This window comes from Camelus bactrianus, chromosome 21, assembly GCF_048773025.1.
Source record: "Camelus bactrianus isolate YW-2024 breed Bactrian camel chromosome 21, ASM4877302v1, whole genome shotgun sequence".
Taxonomy (NCBI): Eukaryota; Metazoa; Chordata; class Mammalia; order Artiodactyla; family Camelidae; genus Camelus; species Camelus bactrianus.
The window spans coordinates 3648669-3672169 of record NC_133559.1 but is presented as its reverse complement, the minus strand read 5'-3'; the positions used below and the strand labels follow the sequence as shown (position 1 = coordinate 3672169).

The 23501-nt window shown below is 46.3% G+C and overlaps 1 protein-coding gene and 1 long non-coding RNA gene across 2 annotated transcripts in view; one reads left to right on the top strand and one right to left on the bottom strand.

The window, feature by feature from the left end:
• Positions 1–23501, bottom strand: part of LOC141574344 (uncharacterized) — a 64042-nt gene that overhangs the window by 14867 nt on the left and 25674 nt on the right. The gene's annotated exons all lie outside the window — the stretch shown is intronic.
• Positions 712–22734, top strand: LOC141574345 (uncharacterized). Its single transcript, XR_012501258.1, has 3 exons — positions 712–10980; positions 15055–15144; positions 18285–22734. It is a non-coding gene; the product is annotated as an uncharacterized LOC141574345 (long non-coding RNA).

Sequence of the window (23501 nt, the reverse complement as noted above, 5' to 3'; positions counted from 1 at the left end):
GTTTTCTATTCTCAAGTTGGGACTGTGACAATAGCTTCCAAATAGACGTCCCTGCCTCGGGCTTCTCCCTTCATCAGTCAATTCTCCATGCTCTTTTCAGATAGATCTTCACAAAATACGTGTGTGTGTGTAACATCATTTGTGCAGCGCCCACCTCTCTCTAATTACTTAAGCCCCACTGGTTCTTCTGGGCCCAACTAGGGCCCCTCCACCGTAACATCTCAACAGTGTGGTGCAGCAGGAACAGTACTGGCTTTAGTCACCTGGACTTGGGCTTGAATATTGGACTGTATTCTGTAGACTGAACAAATAACTTCAAAATTCAAAAGAAAAAAATGTTATTTGTTTACCACTCATTTCAGTAGTAGAGGTTTATATCCGCAATTTGAGAACACAGTCTAGATACGCATACTTAGTTACTGTCATCCGTCTTTTACCGTAGTTCCCATCCTCCCGTGTCCTGACGGCAGAACCTTACACCTCGTTGCGTTCTGCAGTCATTTACTCGTTGCTATGTTTGTTGATCATCTACTAGGTGCAGGGCATCTTGAGGGTTACAAAGAATGAAACGGATATCCAATTTTGTCCTTTAAGTATAATCAGACTTATACGGAAGATTCATTTGTTGAAAAAAAAAAAAAGAGTAAGTGCCTAATTGGTGCCAAAAATATATTGTGCAAAGTACTGAAGATTCAAATAAGGATAAGACACTCTCCCTGACGTTGGGATCTGGGGTCTATCTAGTTAGTAACACTGACAAGTCAACATTTATAATCAAGTGTAATGAATGCTATACTATGGATAAATACCAGGCGTTGGGGCCACACGGAGGAGAGCGTCTCACCCAGACGGGAGAGTCAGGGAACGCGCTAAGACCTGAGCGGCATCTTAAAGAACGCGCAGGAGTCAGCCAGGCAAAGGACCCAGCAACGTGCAGAGGCTCAGCTGTGTGACAATGTATATAAATAACCACAACACAAGAGAGAAAGTCATAAATAAGCGGCAGAGCAGAGGCAAAGAGTAAAACGGCAGTCGGAGGGGATACATTATTTGGGAGTTGTGTGAGGGGAGCAGAAACTGCTTCCTGGAAGTGAAGGCATCTGAAGCAACCTGAAGGGTTGAGGGGTCAGGTTCACACCTGCAGGGGGGCCAGATGCCCCTTCGTCTTCTCAGCATCCTCTGCAGTGCCCTGCACACGACGGCACAACACCTGTTTGCTGGGATGATGATGGCGACGGTGATGGTGACGGTGATATCTAGGGTTTTCTCATGAAGTTGCCTCTTCCATGTTCCCAGAATGTTTACAAGGAGAGACTCATGATTCAAAAAAGCCACTTCTGGATGAAGGGGCTCTCAATCAGACTGTTTGGCTTTGAATCCCAGCTCTGCCGTTAGAGGGCTATGTAATTTTAGAAAAATTACTTAACCTCTTTAGGCTGAGTTTTTTCTTCCACAAAGTGGAGTAATGATAGGATTTCTTCACAGGAGAGTGTGTGGGATAAATGAGCCACTGCATGCAGACATGTAGGAATAGTGTCGGGCACACAGTAAGTGCCCGATAAATGTTGGTTATTATTATTACATGTGTTCATCTCTGGATTATCCACAATGGGATTGGCCTTGGGGGAGATTTTAGGAGCACTGAGAAGGCCATCTCCTCAAGACTTCATTTACTCTCACATCAAATCTCACTCTCCAGTATCTCTTCAAATCTCCTAACACACTCCTTTAGATTCTGCCGTTAGAAATTCATACCTTTGGATTTAAGATGTTAAGCTCTTGGGAAGGGTCATAATAAGGGGTCATAATAAAGGTCATAATTTGTTTTAATAATTTATCTTCAGACTTCTATCCTTCTTAACTGCCACCTGTACTGAGGGAATATTATGGGGAAGAAAGAAAAGGCTAATTCTGAAGCTTGGAGAACCTTCCCCAGAGACTCAAGCTCGAAGGAGACACTCAGAAGGCTCTCTGTGGGCAGTAAGCCCTCTGGGATTGGAAGAAGAGGAGAGATTGGGCAGAGATGCAAAGAAGTAACAGGGAAAACAAAAACGAGGTCATCTGTGTCAGTAAAGACAAGCTTTACTGACTTGACAAACCTTGGCTTTGGGGCTCTTCATCTGCCCCCCCCCCCTTCTCCACTCTGTGCTGTGTTTGGGAATCAATAATTTTGCTCAGGATACATTTGGATTCATATTAATGAAGGAGACTACACAGGTGATCAAAAAACTCTTGGTTTTGAAATTTCATAATGCCTTTTGCATGTTTACTTTCTTAGTTATTGTTTATCAATCAAAAACTAATAAACACCTGCTAAGTGTCCAGTGTCAGCTGGAGTGGGGTAAGAGTTCCAGTAGACGCTGAAGACACAGGCCGTCTCAGGAACCTCACAGTCCAACTGAGGAACCAAAAAAATTTTAATAACAACTAATTCCTAAATTGTATTACAGATATGACACAAACTCTATACGTCCAGAAAAAAAAAAAAAAAAGCAATGAGTAGGGTCTGGAGTAGCAAACGATAATCTGGAGGATCAGACGTTGAACTGGGTCTTGAAGAAGAGGATTTGGGCAGTTCCAGGAGGGGACAAGGAGCCAAGCCAGGGACTGAAGAGAATAGCATAGGTGTGGACAGAAAATGGTGATGGGAAAGGTCATTACAAACAATCGTAAAGACAGCTGTTGCTTATTGAATGTTTAGTATGTGTATGTGCCAAGCACTGTTCTAAGCACTACATTTATATTGTCTCATTTAATTCCCATAATAACCTCATGAGCTATGAACTGCTATCCTCGTTTTACAGTTGAGGGGCTGGAAGTTTCGAGGAATAAGTAACTGCCCTAAATCATGCAGCTAATGGGAACTGAGATTAAAACCCAAGTCAATCTGAAGTGAAGGCTCTTAGTCACCCCACACCACAGCCTCTCTCCGGTGTGCTGTTGGGAGGCAGTGGGGCATACAACTGGTTAAATCAGGTAGGAATTTACTACACAAAATATGATTTAGAGAAAGCAAGGATACACTGTGAATTCAAAAAAAAGACAGAAAGAAAAAGCCACAGTTTACCAAACACCATTTGTGGAAGAGGTAACTTCCTTACAGTATCATCCTGAATGTGATTTATAATTATACCCATTTTACAGGTGAGAAAACCAAGATGAAGAGGTTAAATGACTTGTCCAAGCCTCACAATAGTTAAGCAACACAGTCCAGAGTTGAATGCTAGGCTGGCGCCAACACCTGTCCCCTTGCTGCTATCCTACGCAGCTTGTCCCCCTGAGCAAGGGGAAAATGGGTAAAAATAACACAGCGGCAATTTGCATGGTATTCTTCAAAGCATTTTCATATTCATAGTAACAGCTGAGCTTTATGATAACCATGTTATAGGTTTGGAAGATACCTTCATTATAGTGAAGAATAACAATAGTCATAACCGCCACGTAAGCAGTAACATTAGCCAGCACTGACTGCGCGCTCCTCACACACCCGGCTTTGTGCTAAGGACTTCACGTGGACTGCTGGTTCATAGCAACTCTGTCGGATAGGCTCTATTATGACCCTTCCCTTGCACATAAGGAACCTGGGGCTCTCCTAGCTGGTGTTAAGAGAGGTTAAGTAACTTAATAAAAGGGGCTGAGCTCAGACAAGTTACAGAACTAATTCAAGGTTATGTGACAATAAGTGTGGTTCCTGGACTAGAGCACAGGCCCCCTGGCTCCACACCCACGCATGCCCTTTCCGTGTTACTATCTTAACAGTGAGTCTGCAGCTACCAGAAGGACAACTGGAAGAAAGAACTACAAACAGCAAGCAGCGCAGCTGGAAGACTGAGCCGTGTGGTAAGTGTGCCATGGTGCACAGCCGGGTAGTGTGAGGGGCGATGGAGAGATGGCAAGTCCAGGGTTATCTGAGGAAGGTTGCAGCAGCTCACTTCAGCGGCAAGCACATGTAAGAGGAAGGAAAAATACCTTAAGCTTGGCTTCCAGCCATACGAGTGGTGGGGGGAGGGGGGTGGCACGTTGTGGTCAGAAATAGGAGTGGTTCAAAAACAGTACCCGTCCACAGTGAGATACGACCCACCAAGTAGGGGTGGCTATATTTAAAAAGGTGGACAGCATCAAGTGTTGTGAGCATGGGGAGAAGCTGTGATTTCTCATGCATTGCTGGTGGGAAGCTAAAATGGTGCAATTACCTTCAAAAACAGTTTAGTACTTTCTTAAAAAGTTGAACATAAGTTTACCATGTGACTCAGCAACTCCACTCTCATGTCCACACACAGACTTGTATGGAAATGCTCTACAGTAGCATTATTCTTAATGGAGAAAAAGTGGAAACAATCCAAATGTCCATCAACTGATGAACGGATAAATAAATGTGGTCTAGCCACACGATGGAATATATTCAGCAATAAAAGGGGACCAAGTAGTGACGCGAGCTGTAACAAGGATGCACCTCCAAATCACTATGCGAAGTGGAAGAAGCCAGATATAAAAGACTAAGCATTGTATAATTTTATTTACATGCAATGTCCAGAAAAGGCAAAAAGACAGAAAGCAGATTAGTGGGACTGGGAATGGGGACGGACTGCAAATGAGTGTGAGGGATCTTTTTGGAGTAAAGAAATTGTTAATAAAATTGGATTTTGGTGATGGTCGCACAACACTGTAAATTTACCCCCAAATCATTGAAACATACATGTATACTTACAATGGGTGCATTTCTGATATGCAAATTCTATCTCAATAAAGCTGTTCTTTAGAAAGGTGAAGCTGGTTTGGGAAGGAAGAAAGAGTTAAGGTTTAGACTTACAAGTGACCACTGGACACTGAAGTGGAGATGTCTCACCAGGGGAGGGGTAGGCTAGAGGTGCAGAGGAGAGAGCTAAAGCAATAAAAATGGATGAGCTCATAAAAGAAAAAGAAAAAAAAAAGCTTACAAGAGGAAAGGAAGAAAGAAAGATGCCAACGGCAAAACTTTCAGTATCGCTACTGTTTAGGGGCAGGGATGATGGTTTACCTGGGCAAACATGGTATTCACCCTGGTAGCAACATGTCCAGCTCATATTCAGATTTACTTGTATTCTCCAAGCCACCGAGAGCAAAGGTATGTGCCCCACAGCATGGCAAACAGCAGAGTAAATCTACCTGGGGGAAAACTGCCTCTAAGTGCCTAAAACACACAAGGATAACTGGGAATGGACTGAATGTGCTCCCTGTATTTTGGTGCTAAAAACGGAACTGCACAAACACTTCCCCAAATTAGAAATCACATCAGCACTAGGGAGGGCAGCTTTCTAGAGGAACGATGTTTCACTTAGTCACTGGCAGCCAAGAAGGATGGGTATTATGTTGGACCACCTCTGGAATTGGGCTCTTTGGCCCCAAAATTGACTTCTCAGTTTAGAAGGAGCCAGCAGAGACTCTCAGGTAAACTCTGCAACTGCTTCCCCACCTCAATTTGTGGACCCCTCCTCTTCCCCCCACCCCCCACCCCTACCCAAAGCTTAAAACTTTGGGGAGGAGACCCTCCCCGGCTAGGGACTAAAGTTCCCTCCTCTCCTCCAAGGCCTGACAGTCCTTTTTGTTTCTCCTTCTTTCACATTTCTGGTGTAAATGAAGCAAATTTAGACTACTGTCCTTGGCTGTGAAAATCAAGGATTAAAAAAAAAAGAATCAAAGAATCAGGGAGCTCAAGATAGAAAAGGAAGCCCAGGGTTGGAACAAAAATGGCTTCAGGACCACCCTACCCCCACCCATCTCCCACATCATGTCAGGGGGGTGTCAGCTAAGCAGGGGTCCTCAATCCTGAGTCCAGGGGAGACACTAAGGCTAGAATCTGGATGGAGGGAAAATATACCTGTATTACTTTCACTAATTCCTAACTGAAAGTTACCATTTCCTTCAATTAGGAATGTAGGCAATAGATGAGGGCAGAGCCATCCGGGACTGTCCACCAACAGAATCAGATCTTTCCCATCACCTTCCAGTCGGGGCAGACATCCCAGGTGTCACTTCTGCTCATTACTGTGACAAAATTACAGTACTTATTAGATTTGCCAGTTGACCTCTTTCTGAATGTTCTGATAAAGGAGCACATATATTACTACATCACAAATTCGATGCTTTGAATATTTTGATATTTCATTATATCTATTTTTGTAATGCTGTATATTTGATGTTATGTGTTTAAAATCATTACTCTGTCCATAGGCTTCACCAGACTGTCCAAGGAGGGGTCCAACTCTAAAAAAGGTGAAGGACTCGTGGGCTGGAAAAACTCCCTGGTCCTCATGCAGCGCCACCAAAACTGAGCCTCCCTGCTGTGCCTGCAGCCCCACCATTAGTGAACATTTCCTTTGGGTTTTTAAGATAACTATTAAATTGCAAATACCCCCAAAGGAGAAGAACTTCTCCAAGTGTTATTAACTAACCCTTTAAATGGGGCTGTTTAGCAGCTAGCTGAGCACAACACCCTACAACTCAATTAAGCCAACATTTATTGCGCTCCCGCCACGAGTAAGGAACCACGCTCGGGGAAGGAGAGCGAAAACCTGCAAGGTTGCCCCCCTCAAGGGTGCTTGCAATCTAGAAAGAGGCATAAAACAAGTTCAGAAAAAAACGAGAAGAGAAACGCTAAAGGAAAAGTGCAAAGAGCAAAGATCATTCTGGGGGAGGGATGGCTCAGAGGAAGAGCTCCCTCACGTTTGCATTCCAGAAGGAGTAACTGAGCAGCAGAGACTCGGTGCCAGGCCCTCAGGACACAGCCTGAGTCCAGGTCACCGCCTAGGGTTAAGGTAACCAGGTAAAACGCAAAGCAAGCCATTGGCGTTGAGTTCTCAATTAGGTAGAAAGAGCCGAGGACGCACAGAGGAGGGAGTGGCTTAGTGCCGGTGGGGGCGGGGAGAGTCCAGAAAGGCTGTTGGCTGTGATGAATGTGGCACGGAGGAAGTGACATATGAGCTGGGCCTACTAGGGTAAGTTTAAAAAAGAGAGAGCGAGAAGGGGGAAGGGAGGAGGGGGAGGGGCACCGCATTCCTGGCCGAGGTATGTGTAAGAGGGCCAGTTCTCAGAAGGCATTTTCAGTGGGAGCTTAGGGACAGTGGAGGGACCAGGCAGGAGAGGGGACTGGAATTGTGTAGCGGGGCTGTAGTGTGTGAATGGACCCCACATTTAATGGTGAGGAGTTGGCATCCTCTCCCTTTAGAACAATCAGAAAGGCTTCATGAAGGAGGAGATATTTGAGCTGGGCCTGAAAGCATGAGAAAAATTTCAACAGGTGGAGATGGGGCAGGAGACGGGGAGGGGAGTTTCAGGCTAAACGAACAGCATAGCCAGGCTCAGGGGCTGATAGCCTGCGACTGGGTAAGCTCCGTGCAAGAGCCGTGCGTGGTCCAGAGTGCACGGCACGGGGCGCACCTGGGGATGGGAGGTGGGGGTGAGGCTGAGCGGGGAGGTGGGGGTGGGGGTCGGGTGGGGATGGGGACAAGGGTAGGGGTCGGGGAGGGGGGGCGTGTTAACAGCTCAAGTTCCCCTCCCGAGAGTAGACCTGCCAAGGCCTCTCCCCGCAGGCGCCCGGTCACCAAGCTCCCCAGTTTTGATGCGCAATGAAGGCATTTAGTGACAATGGGAGAGAAGACTAAAAGGAAGGTAGACTTTGAGTCCCGGGAAAGAATCTGTACTTAAAATCGGAAGGCAACGGGGAGCTCCTGAGAATGGACCCAGACGGAGAGTGGTATTTATCAAAGCCGTGCTTACGGAAGGTTTACGAGACAGAAGAGTTTAGGGTGGAAAGTGTGGGGACCAGGTAAGGGCTCTTAGAGTAGTCCAGGCCGAGAGCAGTGCGGGCCTGGATTACGGCAGTCGTAGAGGGAAGAGGAGGGAAGGGACGGACGTAACTACGTTTGTTCGGGTGACACAATCCACGTGGCTCACCGGGCAACTGAAGAGGGTGGAGGGGCTGAGGCACAGGTGGCTCCAGGGATCTGAGCCGGGCAGTGAGGAAAACAGCGAGGCCTTTAAAAGAAAAAAGAGGGGAGGAAAGTGCCTCCGCTTTAAAGCAGGTGAGGAAGGCGCGGTGTCCAGGTGTAAGGAGCTGGCGCAGCCTCAGGGGCCAAAAATAGGGACGATCTTTATTTTGCGGGGCACCCACCGGTGAGTGGCGCACAGCGCGAGGCACGAGTGGCACACGCAGAGGAAGGCTGCAAGGAGACCTTTATCACCACTTTCTTGAGGATCCCCTAAGACGGCGCAGGGGACTCTGAGCTATCAACACAGACAAGTCCCTTCGCTTCTCAGGAGCTCCCATCTCCTCCCCGGTGGAAAAGCAGGTGATAATAAAACTTACCACCCACTCATCTCAGGGGAGTGCTGTGGAGAGCAACCCATCTACGTGCGTAAATAAGTCTAAGGCACTCAGCAAGCACAAAGTGTGCTAGCAACGCTAAACCGTAATAAACTCAGCCACCTCCTTCGCCAGGATAGTAAACAAGGTGTCTTTTTAAAGAAGCAGATGTGGTTAACCAGATACTAAATTTGAGGCTGTCTCTAACAACAGACAGACCCTCTGACAACAGGTAATTAAATCGGAACTCTTGATTTTTCAAGAACTCCTTCATTAGAGCGTCTCAGAGTGACCCAAATACCTCTATCAGACTGAGGCCTGGACCAGACAGCAGTGGATCAGCAGGAAAATTAGTTTATCATCCCCCTCCCATATTTAGTATCCACATGTGACTAATACCAGCATCCAAACTGCAGGCCGTCCCCACCATCCCCCTCAGCTGTCCTGTTTGTCACACCCCTGAGGTCCCTCTCTTGGCAGAATGGTGCCATATAAAATATTCAGATCCGAGGCAGGATGTGTGCAACCTACACGGGAAAGAAGGCTGTCAGACAGAAAAAGAAAAAAGAAAAAAAACTAAAAGAAAAAACAGCACTCCTAAAATGACAAAGATAGCAGGTCCATTTTAAGGGAACATGCCTCTAAATGCATGTTCCATGCACAGCAAATCTCTTAATAAATCCCACCAAAGTCTCTGCGCCCCTAAAGGGCAGGCCTGATAGGCAGTAACTCCCCTCCTCTGTGGTGAAATCCAATTTTCACACCTGGTAAATGAAATGACTCCACTGTGAACCAAGGTCGGGTGGGGTGAGCCGTTAACAGAAGGTTAGGGGCTGCGCACCATGTAACAGCTCTTCTGGGAACCCCTTCTCGAGATGTGCTCTTTTCATGCCAGTTGCTACTACTCAGCCAGAAAACCTCCAACCTCCTAGGTTACAAATGCTAAAGCTCTTGTCCCCCGGAGTGGTTACAAATGAGCACCACAGTCCACACGTCACCCGTGCGCAAGGCCCGGCTTTGGCCTTTATCTCTTGTTTGGTAGGAAGGCTCCTTACCGTTTGTGTACTTGTAGGAGATAAGCTTATACTGCATTCCTGACAAACTGACCGAGAGAGGCGGGGATGCTACTGAAAGGTACAGTTGTAAAGGAGCGATATACCAGGACAATAAAAAAGCAGAAATCCAGAAATCCAGCCAGGACCGGTGTGCCACACAGGTCTAGTCGGGAACAGCAGAGTGGGCACCCACAAGGAGGCAACAGTCACACACACACACACACACACACACACACACACATTATTAAAGACAACTGGAATGTGGGCCAGAAACATCCCAAGATACACAAGAATTTAGTAAAGGTGACATCACAGATGAGTAGGAAAAGGAAGACCTGCTCAAGAAATAATGTTGAAATCACTGTCCTACTGTTTGGAAAAAAAATTCAGATTCTCATCGCACATCATATAATAAAAAATTCCAGAGGGATTAAAGAGACAAATATAAAAATAAATTAGTTTAAAAAATAAAAACTAAAAGAAGACACAGATAAATATTTATCTGACCTTGGGGGTAGGGAAAAGATATTCTTAGAATAAAATCAAAGGAAAAAAATAAATAATTCAATAGATTTGACTGCATAAAAATGTAAAATTCTGTATGTGAAAAAAAACATAAAACTATAAAGCAAACAACCTAACAAAAACAAAATATTTCGAACAGATAGGACCAAAAAGAAATTAATATTCTTAGTATATAAAGGGCTCATACAAAGCAATAATGAAAAACGTAAATACCTGAGTTCAAATTTCACATACACAGAAAATTAACAGGAAAAAAAATCATTTGAACTTGCAGAAAAAGTCTTCTAACTTGTACTCAAAGAACTAATAGGTAAATTGTACTTTTCTATGAAGGCCTGGTAGATGGTAAACGCGTGGTATTTGTTGACTTGTTCAAACGAACGAAAAATAAGAAAATCCCAAGGTTCAGTGTGGTCAAATGAACACTCACATACAACTTGTAGGATGACATACGAACGCAGGGGTCAGCAAACTATGGCTGTCGAAAGCAGACAGTAAACATTTGGGCGTTTGTAAGCAGTGGTCTCCGCTGCAGCCGCTCGGCTCTGCAGTCGTGGGGCGGAAACAGCCGGAGACAGTGTGCGAATGAATGCACAGGACTCTGTTCCAAGAACACGCTGTTTATGGAAACTGAAATGAGAATTCCGTATAATTTTAATGTGTCATGAAATATTATTCTCCTTCAGATTATTTTCCCCAACCATCTAAACATGTAAAAACCACTCTTAGCTCATGAGCTGTGCAAAATCAGACCAGGGGCCAGACTGGCTGATGGGTGGTAGTTTGCCCTGTCCTCGAGCACCATTTCTGGAAACTAGTTTGGCACATCTATCAAGAGGTTTTAAGGAGGCTATACACAGGCTGGGCAGTATGAAAATAATCAGGTACAAATACTCTTTAAATAAAAAATGAGAAGTTTATGCTTTCTCCCTAATTGCCCTATAATTCCCTTTCTAGGGATTATTTATAAGGAAAAAGGAGAGGAGGAAATGCAGACAGAAATGTGTACAAAGGAGCATCTAACCACCCAGCAGAGTGGAAACGGTTAAACAGACCTTGGTACGTTCATATCACAAAATATGCACCCATAAATCTTTTGCAAAAAATACTTTATGACACTCGAAAAATGCTCATGATAAAGGCTGGATATAAAATGTATACATTGTCCTGGCCTAATCTTGCAAAACATATATGTACGTAACAATTTATATAGATAGAAATATAAATACACATATATGCATCAAGAACAAAACCGAAGGAAAAGCAATAAAATGTGAATAGTGTCTGGGACACTAGGTTCAAGTGATTAAATTTTCTTTATTCTTTTGTTCTAATTCTCTACAATGAAGTTTTTACCCTTGTAATTAGGAAGATACACTAATATTATATTTAAAATAAAATAAACTGAAAAAAAAGTCCAGAATCTGAAGTTCACACAGAATAGTTGGAGAAGGAAAAAAGAAAAGCCTTTCGAATGCAACCTAGGTGTAAAATCTTGACAAAATCTGCAATGAAAAACAGACCCAGGCAACTGAAAGTCGCCTGGGTCTAAAAACTCAAGCAAAATCACCACAGGAGGAAAAAAACGTTCTGATCAAAAGCAGCTGAGACCTGGAATCTACAGCTGACCCTACACGGAACAGAGCCTGACAAAGAAGCAGGAGACTAAGGGCTGCCCAGGTCCTCGTGCGCAGGCTGCCGGCGCACCCAGGCATGTCTTGCTCCCACCCTCCGGACAACCCCCCACCCCGAACAATTAACCAGAAGACAACCCTTGTCTCAAGCTTCAGGACAGAATTCTACCACTAAGCCGGCTTCTTAAATTTCTGAAGAAGTCCGGCTTCTCTCTTCCAAGTGTGAACTAACCACTTGCTCCTGGATGCGTCTCTGCTGGGGGGTGAGACGGGTTAGGGCAGTTTAAGGACATGGAAGATTCCTCACTCAAACTTCAATTTTTTCACAGTTTGGTCTAGAACCTGACCTACACACAATTAGAATAAGGGTATCTTTTGAGGAGTTGGCTGTTTTGCAGTCAAATATGCCACCCCTTTATACCACTGCATCGTTTAATTCTGATAAGCCAATAAGGAGGACTTTCCCCAACACTAAGCAATTGTTATACCGGTCAAGATGAGGCCTAGCGGGGCCAAATAATTTGCCCAGGATCATCTAGATAACGAGGGGCAGAGCCCGGTTTTGAATCTTACTTCCAAGTTTGTGGTATTGGTGGCTGATTTTAAGGAAAGGCAGGGTACAGCTCCAGTGTTACCATCACACACGCCTGAGTTCAAGGTTCAAGATCATAGTATGAGTTGATTTTTCTTAGCCTCAGTTTTCTCCCCTATAGAAATGGGGTCATAAAACCCATTTCTCAAAACTTTGGGGAAGTCAGAGATAATATAAGGAAAATGCCCTGCAGTTTTTAAGTGCTCCATGAGTGGCTGCTATTAGCAGAACAGAACGACTCCTCATTTCCTTTGCTAAGTCAGAGCTCAATTAGAGGTTCTCTTCCAGGCAGACGAAGGAGAGTGAAAGCAGGGAGACGGCTACGGTGACCTGGGAAAAGCCTTTTCCTCGTCTACATTTCCCGCAGAGCTTTAATTCTTTACTTTCCTATTTGAGATGAAAGGAAGCATGTTTGGGACAAGTTTGGAAATGGGGCTACTTTAGGGAATGTTTATGCTTGAAAAATCAAGTCTAAACTCTTTAAGACCACAAACCACTGCACACGGTGCTTTTCTAGAAGAGCAGGGACAAGGTGCATATTCCTGTGGGAAGACAGCCTCACAGGGCCCAGGAGATGAGCTAAGGGAGAACCTCCTACCCGCAAAGAGGAAGGTGGTAACGTCCTTCACTTCCCTTGTGGTTTTAACCCAAACCACAGCTCCTCCCTTCTAGCTCTGTCTTTTCTTTACATACATTCAGATGCACGTTAGCTTTCTTCCACCTAATATGTCACTCCCCTCCCCGCCATATGGAAAAATAGCATCTGCTTCTCTCCCTCCTGAGGAAGCGTATCCAGCACACAGGGATGGTTTTGAGCTGCTCTCACAACCCACCTATTCCAGCCAGGGCAGCCTGCTTGAGAGTCTGTTCCCAGAGACCTCTGAAGACCCCAGAGTTCTTCCAGCGCCCAGGCCTGTGGCTTGGAGGCAGAGGGATGAATCAATGTACTGTACGTCGCTCAGGCCAAAGAGGAAAAGCCTTGCTCTGAAAGGAATGAGAACATCAGTTTCCAGCTGGGAACAAATGGAGGAAATAGAATGTCTTCTTTGGGTTTTCTTCCTTTTTTTCTTTGGAGAAGAGAAGAATGAATGAAAGGGGAAATACGCACAATGCTCAAGCCAAGTCAAGGAAAATCAGGAAATACCCCAAAAGTGGTAGGTTCAGGAAGGTGGGCAGACGGCGGTCTCCTAACCGCTGCTGTGGCTCCTGAGTTAATATTTGCCAGACTTAGCATTCCTGTGAGTGCCGGTGGGATAATGGGCCCCCGCTCAGCATCACGTGAGTCCTCCAGCTCAGCCGAGGGACGGGATTTCAACCATATCACACACAGCTCTCATTACTTGTAAGGAAATGATCTTACTGAGAAAGGCAGCCCAAACCATAAACACATTGACTTAAAAAGGCAAAGCTGTTGGGGTCCCCCTCCACTTCATGGCTAGCACAGTGTGCTGGTCTGAGCTGCGGATGCCCGAGTCCAGACAGCATTTCCCAGGGTGGGCCTGGGAGCCCTTTCAGACCATGGGCTGCGACATGAGAGGGGCACGCTTGGGTTTAACTTTCTTGCCAGAGGAGTAGAATCGCAGTCATTTTCAAAGGAAGAATTTATTAAGCACCATCCAGGTCAAGCAGTGTATCTATTCCGTATCGTAGAAAAAGAAATACTTTGCCTTTGAGAAGTTTATCATCTTCTTAGGGAAACAAGATGCCAATAAATCAGAATTCTAAGGCTAGAATCATCTGATCCGTTCTCACCTTTTCCCTCCCCCCATCTTTTAAACAACCACCATAATAACATGGAAGCCTAGGGAGGCTGAATGACTGTCCTTGGTCACTCAACTAGTAAATTAGCAGAAGTAGAACCAACGGTTCCTAACTCCAGGTGTGGGTTCCATTCCCTTGTGATTCACTTCTACTTCAAAAGGAGCAACTAGAACAAATAACTACACAAGTTAATATGATACAAACCAGGGGGACGGAAGTATTGTGGAATGCAAAGTCTGAACTGAGTTAATCCAGAATGCTTTCTTTGGAGGAAGGTCTGAAGGATGTAATGGGTAGGAATTGTCAGAAATTCAGTTCAATTCAATAATCATTTTCTGAATGCCTAACATGTACAAAGCACTTGGCAGAGAGAGGAGGAAGCCCCAAAAGATGACTGTCGCATGGCGCATGCCCTGAAAGACAGCAGGACTGATGGAATGTGTTAATCGGAAAGGGGGATGACGGAAGTACGTCACACAGGCAGTGATACGCCAGCAGGAGGAGAAAGGCAGATTCCTGGAAACATTGTGATGGCAAAGTAAAGCTGGCCAGGAACCACGAGGAGATACACTTTAAGAGGGAGAATTCAAATTGTATTAAGATTTTACAGAGGAAGGAGTTTTTCTAAATTTAAGCTGGGTAAAAGGGAAACTTTTTTCAATTAACTTCCATTTCAAAAATATTTGGTGTCTGTGCTTACAGACATAATGTCTGAAGGCACCATACGATCACAGCCAGATTCATTCAGAGATTGATATCTTGAAGACATTTTTTTAAAACCCAATTAAAAAAAGACAATATGTAGAAAAACTTTGGAAGCACTGCTCCAGAGCTCAAACTAGCGAAATGCCGAAGACAAAGAGGCCTGCAAGGTCACTTGGGCCAACATCTCATAATGAATGGAAAGATGAAGGTCCAGAGAAACAAAGCAAAAACTTACCTTTCCACTAAGGAAAGCAGAAAGGGCTGGGGCCGAGACTACAGCCACTCTGTCCCAGCTCTAGTGCCAAAAAATTGGAACCCAAAATACAAGTGCTCGCATAGACATACTGGAACAGAATATTTAAAATGGAGACAAAAGGTTACTGTGGTGCTTGATGATACTTCCGGAACATTCTTCTGCACTGGTCCTTTTGTTTGCCACAGGCACGTTTCAGAAGGGAATCACAGCCTACTGAGAGTCGTGAGAGCCTTCCACGGTCATGACACCGGCATCAGAGTCTGTCTCTATGCAAGGTGAGCCCTTGGCGAAAAGAAACGGTACAGGGACTACAGGCAAGTCTTTGACAAACAGGATGAGACGATAAATAACATAAGACTATCAGTTCCCAGGGCAGCAGACTTTCTACCAAGCCTAGTATGTGCAGGGCTCAATAAATTCTAAATATAAACTGGAGTAAGCTGGGGACGCCTCGGCCAGCGCGCTCCTTGGGCAGCCTAAGATAGCCGTACTGCAGCAACTTTAACCCAGTTTATCTGTTACTTGCACAATCAGAAATCCAATTATTTTAATATCATGGTTAGATCATTTCTAGTTATTCAAAAGCCAAAACAATTTCCCCAAATATGAGTGTATTAACTGCAGGAAGCTTTGTGGATTATTCTTGCCCTAAAATAGCCATCCCAGATGTGCATCAGGCCTGTCCACACAGAATAACGTAACGATCGTGTCCTTGACAGACGGCTCTCTCCTGACGGTACTGGATTCCCATGAATTCACACTCACTTCCTCCCCTAACCCCTCTAGTCACAGAGACCTCCAGCAAGCTGAGGTGCTGACAGAGCCTGGAACCCACGGCGTCCGCCTCATTATGCTGGCATTGAGCAAACAGCCATACAGAAACGTCATCCTGAGAGTCAGAACAGAAAACCCAGGCAGCTTCAGGACTTGCACCTGATGATGCCATTGTCGTTGGTCACGCAGCATTTCTCATTCATTAGTTCCATATTTCAAATTTCAGTAAATCATCACGATGTTTAGTAATAGTTTCTAAGAAAACAGACTTAGAGAGCTTTGCACTTTTGGTTTCTATGTACTGAATTCCTCATTCTCACTTCCTGTCTTTGCCTTGACAAGGAAGTGAGCCAGTTCACCTTTATGATTCCGTGTGGACTATGCTGTTCTATCAAAAAAACAAAAAACCCCAACCTTTTAAAATGTATATATTTGCATACGCGTAGACTATCCCTAGAAAGGCTACCCCTGAAGTGGCTGGGGACGGAACAAGGTGGAAAGAGGCCTTTTCATTTCTCCCTTTTTATGAATTTTATGCTTTGTGTGAGTATCATTTACTTATTTAAAAAATAGGTTTAAAAATGTTAATGAATAAACAATATTCTCGTCCAAACTTCTTAATCTCTAAATACGTGGCAGCGGTGATCAAAACTGAATAGCAGTTGATTTCCAAAGTGCTAAAGGCGTTGGCCCCTTTCTGATACAGCCTGCCTCTCACTCCCCACAGTGCTTTATAAGCCACTTCTCCCTTTAAACATCCAGCAAAGTTCACTTTAAAAAAAATCCCAAGAATTGTGTGTCACTGTTCAAAATAACCAGACATTCTTGGGATGAGCCAAAACTATAGCCAGGAATCAATGATACACAGATTCTGAGAGTGCTAGTTACATTTTTAAAAATCTGCAGAATCCGATAATATATAAACGCACATAAATTTTATCTGGTTTCCTCTGATTCTCTTGGGCTTATTAGATTCAATGACCAGTCATTTGAGTATGAGCAGAAAAACCTCTAAATTGTAAGATCAGGTTGAAGCATTGAATGGATAAATATGGTCAGGGGTTCAGGGACCTGCTGCAAAACTGGAGTGCTGCATTTTAAAGTGAGAGGAAAGAAAGCACATCCTCCTGTCCCTCCCCCACCCCCACCTGTATCCATGGTGCTTGTGCTACTGAGAAACTTAACCTGGGAACTTTAAAACCTGAAAAAAGGAAGCATGATGCAGAGAAAAACACACAGACCGCAGAACCACACAGCTAAGTTTGCTCACCCAGCTCAGCACTGGGGAGTCTCTGACAATTCATTCAGTCCTTATTTGTTAAGTACCTGCTACACTGCAGGCACTTCGCTGGGTGCTGGGCACTGGGCAAGGAGCAGAGAACCAGGCAGAAATGAGTTTATCCCATTCGGTGCGGAAGATGGACACGGAGATTATAATTAAGTCTGCGAGGGAACATGACCAGGAGCTAACCTGGTCTAGGGTGAGAGATGGCCTTTCTGGAGGAGCGATGTTCACGGTTAAGTCCTAAAGGATGACCTGGAGTTAGCCTGGTGAGGCCACTCCCTCATCTTCAGGTCCTTGTCTGGAGAGCAGGGATTCTGGTCGCTTCCTCAGAACTTTTCTCTGCAGATCTGATCTCTAAGGCTTTAGTGCCACACCTGGTACATAGTAAATGCTCAATAAATGATAGCTAGTCTGTTTATTTTGTACAGTCTTCTCCCATTTGGGTCCAAGCAGCCCTCACAAGTACAGAACTTACAGAGTGAACCTCCAGCTACATACTTCTGCTCTGCACGGGCTGCATGGGCTGCCCGGGAGTAGGAGGGTAACAGACCAAGGGCACATCCTCTGGGCAGGAACGCCCTCGGGCTCAGGACAGCACACACACCCCGACCACGGAGGCAGGGCCCCCAATCTTTTTAGTCACGGGGTTAACATGTTCCATGAGTCAGATCTAACGTCCTGGCCCCCTCAAAGGCTGCTGGGTCTCCCTGTTTAATCAGACATGAAACAAATCGCGTGCTGCGGCAGAGGCGTACAAACACGCTTTAATTACAATATTGTAACACCAATTAGAGATCTATCTAATCGAGGACTCGGCACTTCCTGCTCGGATATTACTCCCATGTTGGGATAATTACTGCTAATTAAGCTTGGAACTAATTAGGCTAAATGATCTCATTTATACCAACAAAGATGACTTCTAGGAGTTCATAAGAAAAACTAGGGTGATTTTATCATTCCTGGACTATTTGGCATTTCACACTGGAAATAAAACACCATCCCCCGCCACCAAGGTGCACAGCTAGCTGACTCCTGGAACGCTGGTCCCAGATGGCAGAGGCTCTCCTCTTGTCTACACAGAGTCTCTTCCGCAGTGGAACAAACACTGTAAAAACACCGTCCACTCAGATCATACGGCGTCTTTCCACAGAGGACAGCCACAGCCTCACAAAGGGGCAGTCGGAGAGCAGTGATAGCAGTGAAGGGCGACCGCTCGCAGCCTCGTTCAGAGCCCCTCTTGTTTACGCTCACCTTCAGCACACCTCAGTAGTCTAACCAGTGTTCACGCACAGGGCAGGGCAGGGATCTGAGGGTCAGTGAGACCTGGGTTTGGTCAAATTATTTCTTCTCCCTAAGTTTCAGTTGTCCATCTCCTGTGAAGGCGTAATGATAACGCCACGCACGTTCCCGTGAGGGCTAATGAGGTAACACAGACGGGACGCAGGCCAGGCCCTGGCACACAGCAGACCCCGGTAAGTAACAGGAAGGCTTCTTTCCTTCAGGGCATCCTGACACTCACTTCTGGGCTGAGCCCCGTCTTCCGTGGCCGGCTCCCCTTCTGGCGGAGTGCGGTGGCGGTGGCAGTGGCAGTGGGGAAAGCACCCGACAGGGGGTTAGGAAACCCAGTTCTGTTCAGTTGTATCTCTAGCTAGCTGTGCGACCTGAGCAAGTCACTTCCCCTTCCTGGAAAACAACGACACCTGCTGCGTGTGCCCAGCCAGGTGCCGCGCCAGCTGTTGCACGCGCATTTCCTGGCTTCACCTTTACAGCAATACTCCTCATTTTAGAGATGAGGAAACAGACCAAAATCAATATTTTTCAAAAACAAGAACAAAAAGCTGTCACTGCTGGTACATGACAGGGTCAGGAATGGGACCCATGCCCCACTCCAGGGCCTTCCCTCTTCATCACTGTTACACTGAGTTGCCTTTTGTTCCCCTTCCCATTTGTAACTGAAGGAACAAGAGAAGGCATCCCCAAGGCCCGCTCTGGCTCTGGGAATCGGTGTTCCTGTCCTAGGGGGTGAGACTCTCAGCCTTACTCCTAGTCAGCGATGCCAGTCAGCTGTGAAGCGCTGGCCGCGCGCCTGCCGCGGGCTCCACGGCAGGGAGAACAGGACGCCCCGGGCCAGCGCAGACGCCCGCACGCGACACCCTTAGACGGCCTGCCTTAGGGCTCCTACGCTTTAGCAAATACTGCCCCATCAGAATTACACATTTTAACTCTTTTCACAACAATGAAACTAACTTCCAGCTTGTGGGAAATCCGGACTTCTGCTCTCTTCTCTGGGCCCTCACTCTTGGGCTTTGTTATTTTTTCCTTCTGAGAAAAAGTTCTAGGGACCCTGGTTCTCTTTTATCTTCAGAGTCTAATTAGAGTCCACAAGTGCTGGGCGTGCACACACACACACACACACTCTTTGCTGGACTGCTCTATCAGGGGAGAGAAAAATTAAAAATAAAGCCCAAACCTCTGTTCTTAAATGTGAGGAAGAATTAAAACCTTCAGCCCATGCAACTTTTCTTCTAGAGAAGTGTTACGGGGACCAGTGCAACACCAGTTGGCCACTACGGTCAGCTCAGATCAAGAATTTCCTGCAGCCTGACCTGGAAGTGATTTCCGCTGACGCCGGAAAAGGCTAGAATAGAAACACACTGGTCACCTGACTCCGAGGGGACTTTGCAGCAGAAAGCCTGTTGCAAGCCTGGCCTCCAGGCTACACCCTGCTAGAATGTAGACTCCTGGAGGACAGAATTGCTTTGTATGGTGTTTCATCTTCAGGACCCAGAACAGGATCTAGCATACAGTAGGTGTTCAACAAATGTACGTGGAACAAATGACCAGAGTACTGGGTTCCAGTGCAGGAGTTTGGGACAAAACCTAGAAGCTTCTACAAAATACAAAACAGAAACAGACTCATAGACATAGAATACAAACTTGTGGTTGCCAAGGGGACGGGGGGTGGGAAGGGACTGGGATTTCAAACTGTAGAACAGATAAACAAGATTGTACTGTGTAGCACGGGGAAATATATACAGGATCTTGCGGTGGCTCACAGTGAAAGAGAATGTGACAATGAATGTATGTATGTTCATGTATAACTGAAAAATTGTGCTCTACACTGGAATTTGACACAACATTGTAAAATGACTATAACTCAATAAAGAAATGTTTATATAAAAAATAATAAAAAAAATATTTTTAAATCTAGAAGCTTCTACACTTTTTCAGACAAGCGGAGGTCTGGGAAGTGCACCTTCCCTCCCCTCGGGTGCAAGTCGCAGGTGGCACATCCTCAGGAGGTAACCCTAGGTAGTCTGGGCTGTTCTTTGGCTCCTCTGTCTGAAGGGCTGCCCACAGCCACATCCTATGGCGAAGGCAGTCCTATCCGATTCCCTCATCACTCCAAGGTCTCTCCGTGGAGGAAAACACTACAGGAGTGGGGACAGGATGCTTTCTCACCTGTTGAAGAAGGACCCAAGGACCTAGCTAAACACCACCCTGCGGAAGGGCTGCTGGCAGACCTGCCCGAACACCCGGATCGCTGAGCCTCTCTCAACCCAGGGGCTTGGCTTCGATGGAAAAGAGGGGCTCTGTCTGCAGCTAACTCTTTGGAGACTGAAAAACGCTTAATCACCTTTGCCTCTGTCTGAAATCCACTGCCTAGGGGCAGGGTCCAGGTGGTCCCTCACCTGCAGGGTGGAGCCTCAGGGATGCCTGGTCAGAAAGCACAAAGAGAAGGAGGGAAGGAACAATGGATCTGAGATCAGAAAGCTCAGGCCTCAGACTGGGTGCGCTCGCTTTCCTCCTGTGGAAAATGGGAATAAAAAGAGCAGTCATGTCAGAGTGATACGGACCAAAAAGGAACAGGATGCCACACCGACTACATGCGGCCAAGGTCATGTAACGGTGACGCCTGCCCCCTGATGAATTGTCTCCAATTGTGCGGGGCCCTGCCTAGGAATGCTTGTGACCCACTGCGTCCTCGGGGACACCTGGGTGGGCTCCGCAGTGCACGGCTGGGGGTGGGGGGCACTCAGGCAGTTTCCCTGTGACCATCCATGAGTTGGTCTTTGCCCCTAGATTGCTCCCGGCACCTCATCTGGCAGGATGGCTCGAGAGCTTTACGCCTAAGCGGCAGGTGACACACATAAGACATTCCTGGCCTCCGTCTCTTACTCTGCTGGAGATGGGTTTATATGGATGAAGCCCTACGGCAGCTGAGTCCTGCCTTATTTTCTGCTGGTCATAGGATTGGTTCCTTACCATCTGAAGAGCATCGGCAGCCCTGGCAAGTGAGGGACTCAGGGAACGGCCCTTGGTCACAGGGAACCCCAGTTTGACATATTAGAACACAGTTTTAAAGAATCCGGAAAGGGAGCAGGAATTGGCATAGCCCTTAAAACATAACAGGTGATGAATTTAAGAGGACTAAAAATGAAGAACTGTATTAATGAGTAAATGAATATTTTGGCAAAATGAAGAAACTTTTTATAAGAGGAATCATGGTTCTCATTCTGCCTTTTGGGTGAACACAGAGGTTCACTGTATCATTTTTGCTTCCTGAACAGAGCTGTGATAACTCAGCTTCCTGTGTTATCTAGGGCCGGCCAGACCGAGGGCCAAGGGCCTCTGTGGCCAGGGTGCTGAGGAAAATATTGTGAATCCCCAAATCACAGCCTAGCAGGTCTGAGGGAGAATTTGGGGAGCCAACCAACCACTTCAATTTGACAGATAAGAAAATTGTGGCCCAGAAAGTCTGCGTGATGTGCCCAAGGCCAAAGAACTGCACGCCCTCTGAAGACGGCATGTTGGGGTACTTGCCTGAGAAAACATACCAGTGTTCCTCGTCTGAGGCAAGGGAAAAACAAAAATGTTCTACATTTGCTGCTACAGAGGGAAAAAATATCAATGAAGTTGCCAAAAAACAAGACCTCCCATTTAAAGGCATGGGAGAAAAGGCCCGGTGAACATGGGACTCTGAACAACCCAAGACTGGCTCCTGCAAGCCACAGCGGTACCGGCAAGTCACCTGAGGCAGAGGCGTCAGCGAGTCCGTGTCCTGTCCCTTCTGTCACCCCACTTGGCCAGGATAAGCCCCAAAGGGGGCTGATTTCTTCAGGATGATGTGCACCCATCCGTTCCCGTGTAAGGAGTATGCCCGTCCCTGAAAATACCACCCACTCTTACTTCTGTTAGAAGAACATGGTCACACACGTCGGGGCGGGCGGACTAGAGTCTCCCTAGTAAGGGCCTCACCACGAGGCCCCACTTCACGACGGGTCATCCTAAAAAGGCCCCAGCGCCCGTCCTCCCTAGGGGGACGGAAGTGGTTCTTCTCTGCGGTTGGGGGTCTGATTCACATTCCTCTGCATTCAAGCTTCTGCTCATTCATTTATTCACTTGTCCAACTGGCATTTGTTGGGTTTCTATTCTGAGCCACAAACTTCAGTGAAGGAGCAACTACCCTCACCTCTGCACCCCTGAAAACTAGATTCTCTATCGCTCTTCTCATCTGTGACGTGTTTTCCTCTCTTGGAGGGTGAAGAGGAGCAAATTCACAGCTGCTTGGTTTAAAGCCTCTGATCTTCATCGGGCAAAGGCCACGTGCCATCCAACTGGAGCCACAGCGAAGGAGGAGGCTGGCAGGCAGGTCAGAGAGCAGCAAGGTGGACCAGAGGGAGAGGGAGAGGTCCATAAGCTTCTGGACAGTAAAGCAAATGTCAGTGATGAAAAGGTTTTACCATTCATTCGTTCAACAAACATGCGTTGAGCATCTACCAGGTGCCAGGCACTATACTTGGGGCAGGGTTACAGATTAAATAAAGGAACCACCTTATTCTCAAGGATCTCAAGGTGTAGAGGAGGAAACATGAACACACACACAAATATGATGAAATAAGTCCTACAAGAAGTACGTGAACAGTGCTAGATGGAGAAAGAAAGCGCTGCGTTTGGAGACATTTCTAGGTGGAGTCCATAGGTCCCCCTGACTGGATGCAGAAGGAAAGGAAAAGAATGCGAGGAGTTCAAAGTTTCTCGCTTAGGGGGCCGGATGAGAAGCGGGACTATTTAACCAGGAAAGGGAGTACAGGAAGAGAGTCAGGCTTTTCAGATGAAAGTGAATGAGTTTTGTTTTGCTCGCAGTGTCCACTGATGGTTGTAAATGTGTCCGGGATTCAGGACAGCAATCAGTCAAAAGTGTTGCTTTGGGGGTGGGGGGAGGGGTGGTCCAAAGGGACAGGACGAGGAAGAGGAGCAAAAGGCCGAGCATAAACACACAAGAATTTGCAAACATGATCCCTGCCCCCAAGAAGGTGATAATGCAAAGCTCCCACCTGCCCCACTTCGTAGAAATTGCTTTCATTCAGGCCACAGATGGCTTCCAGTGGTCAACCGGGAAAGGCACTTTCCAGCCTCCACCCCGCCTGACTTGCAGGATTCGCACTGTGGGATGCCACCTCTCTCATTCTTCTCTCACCTCCCGCTCTTTCCCAGCTCTCCTCTACTTGTCACGAAGCATCAGGGGTCCCCAGACTTCCATTCTAAAACTTCTCTTTTCACTCAGCGTGC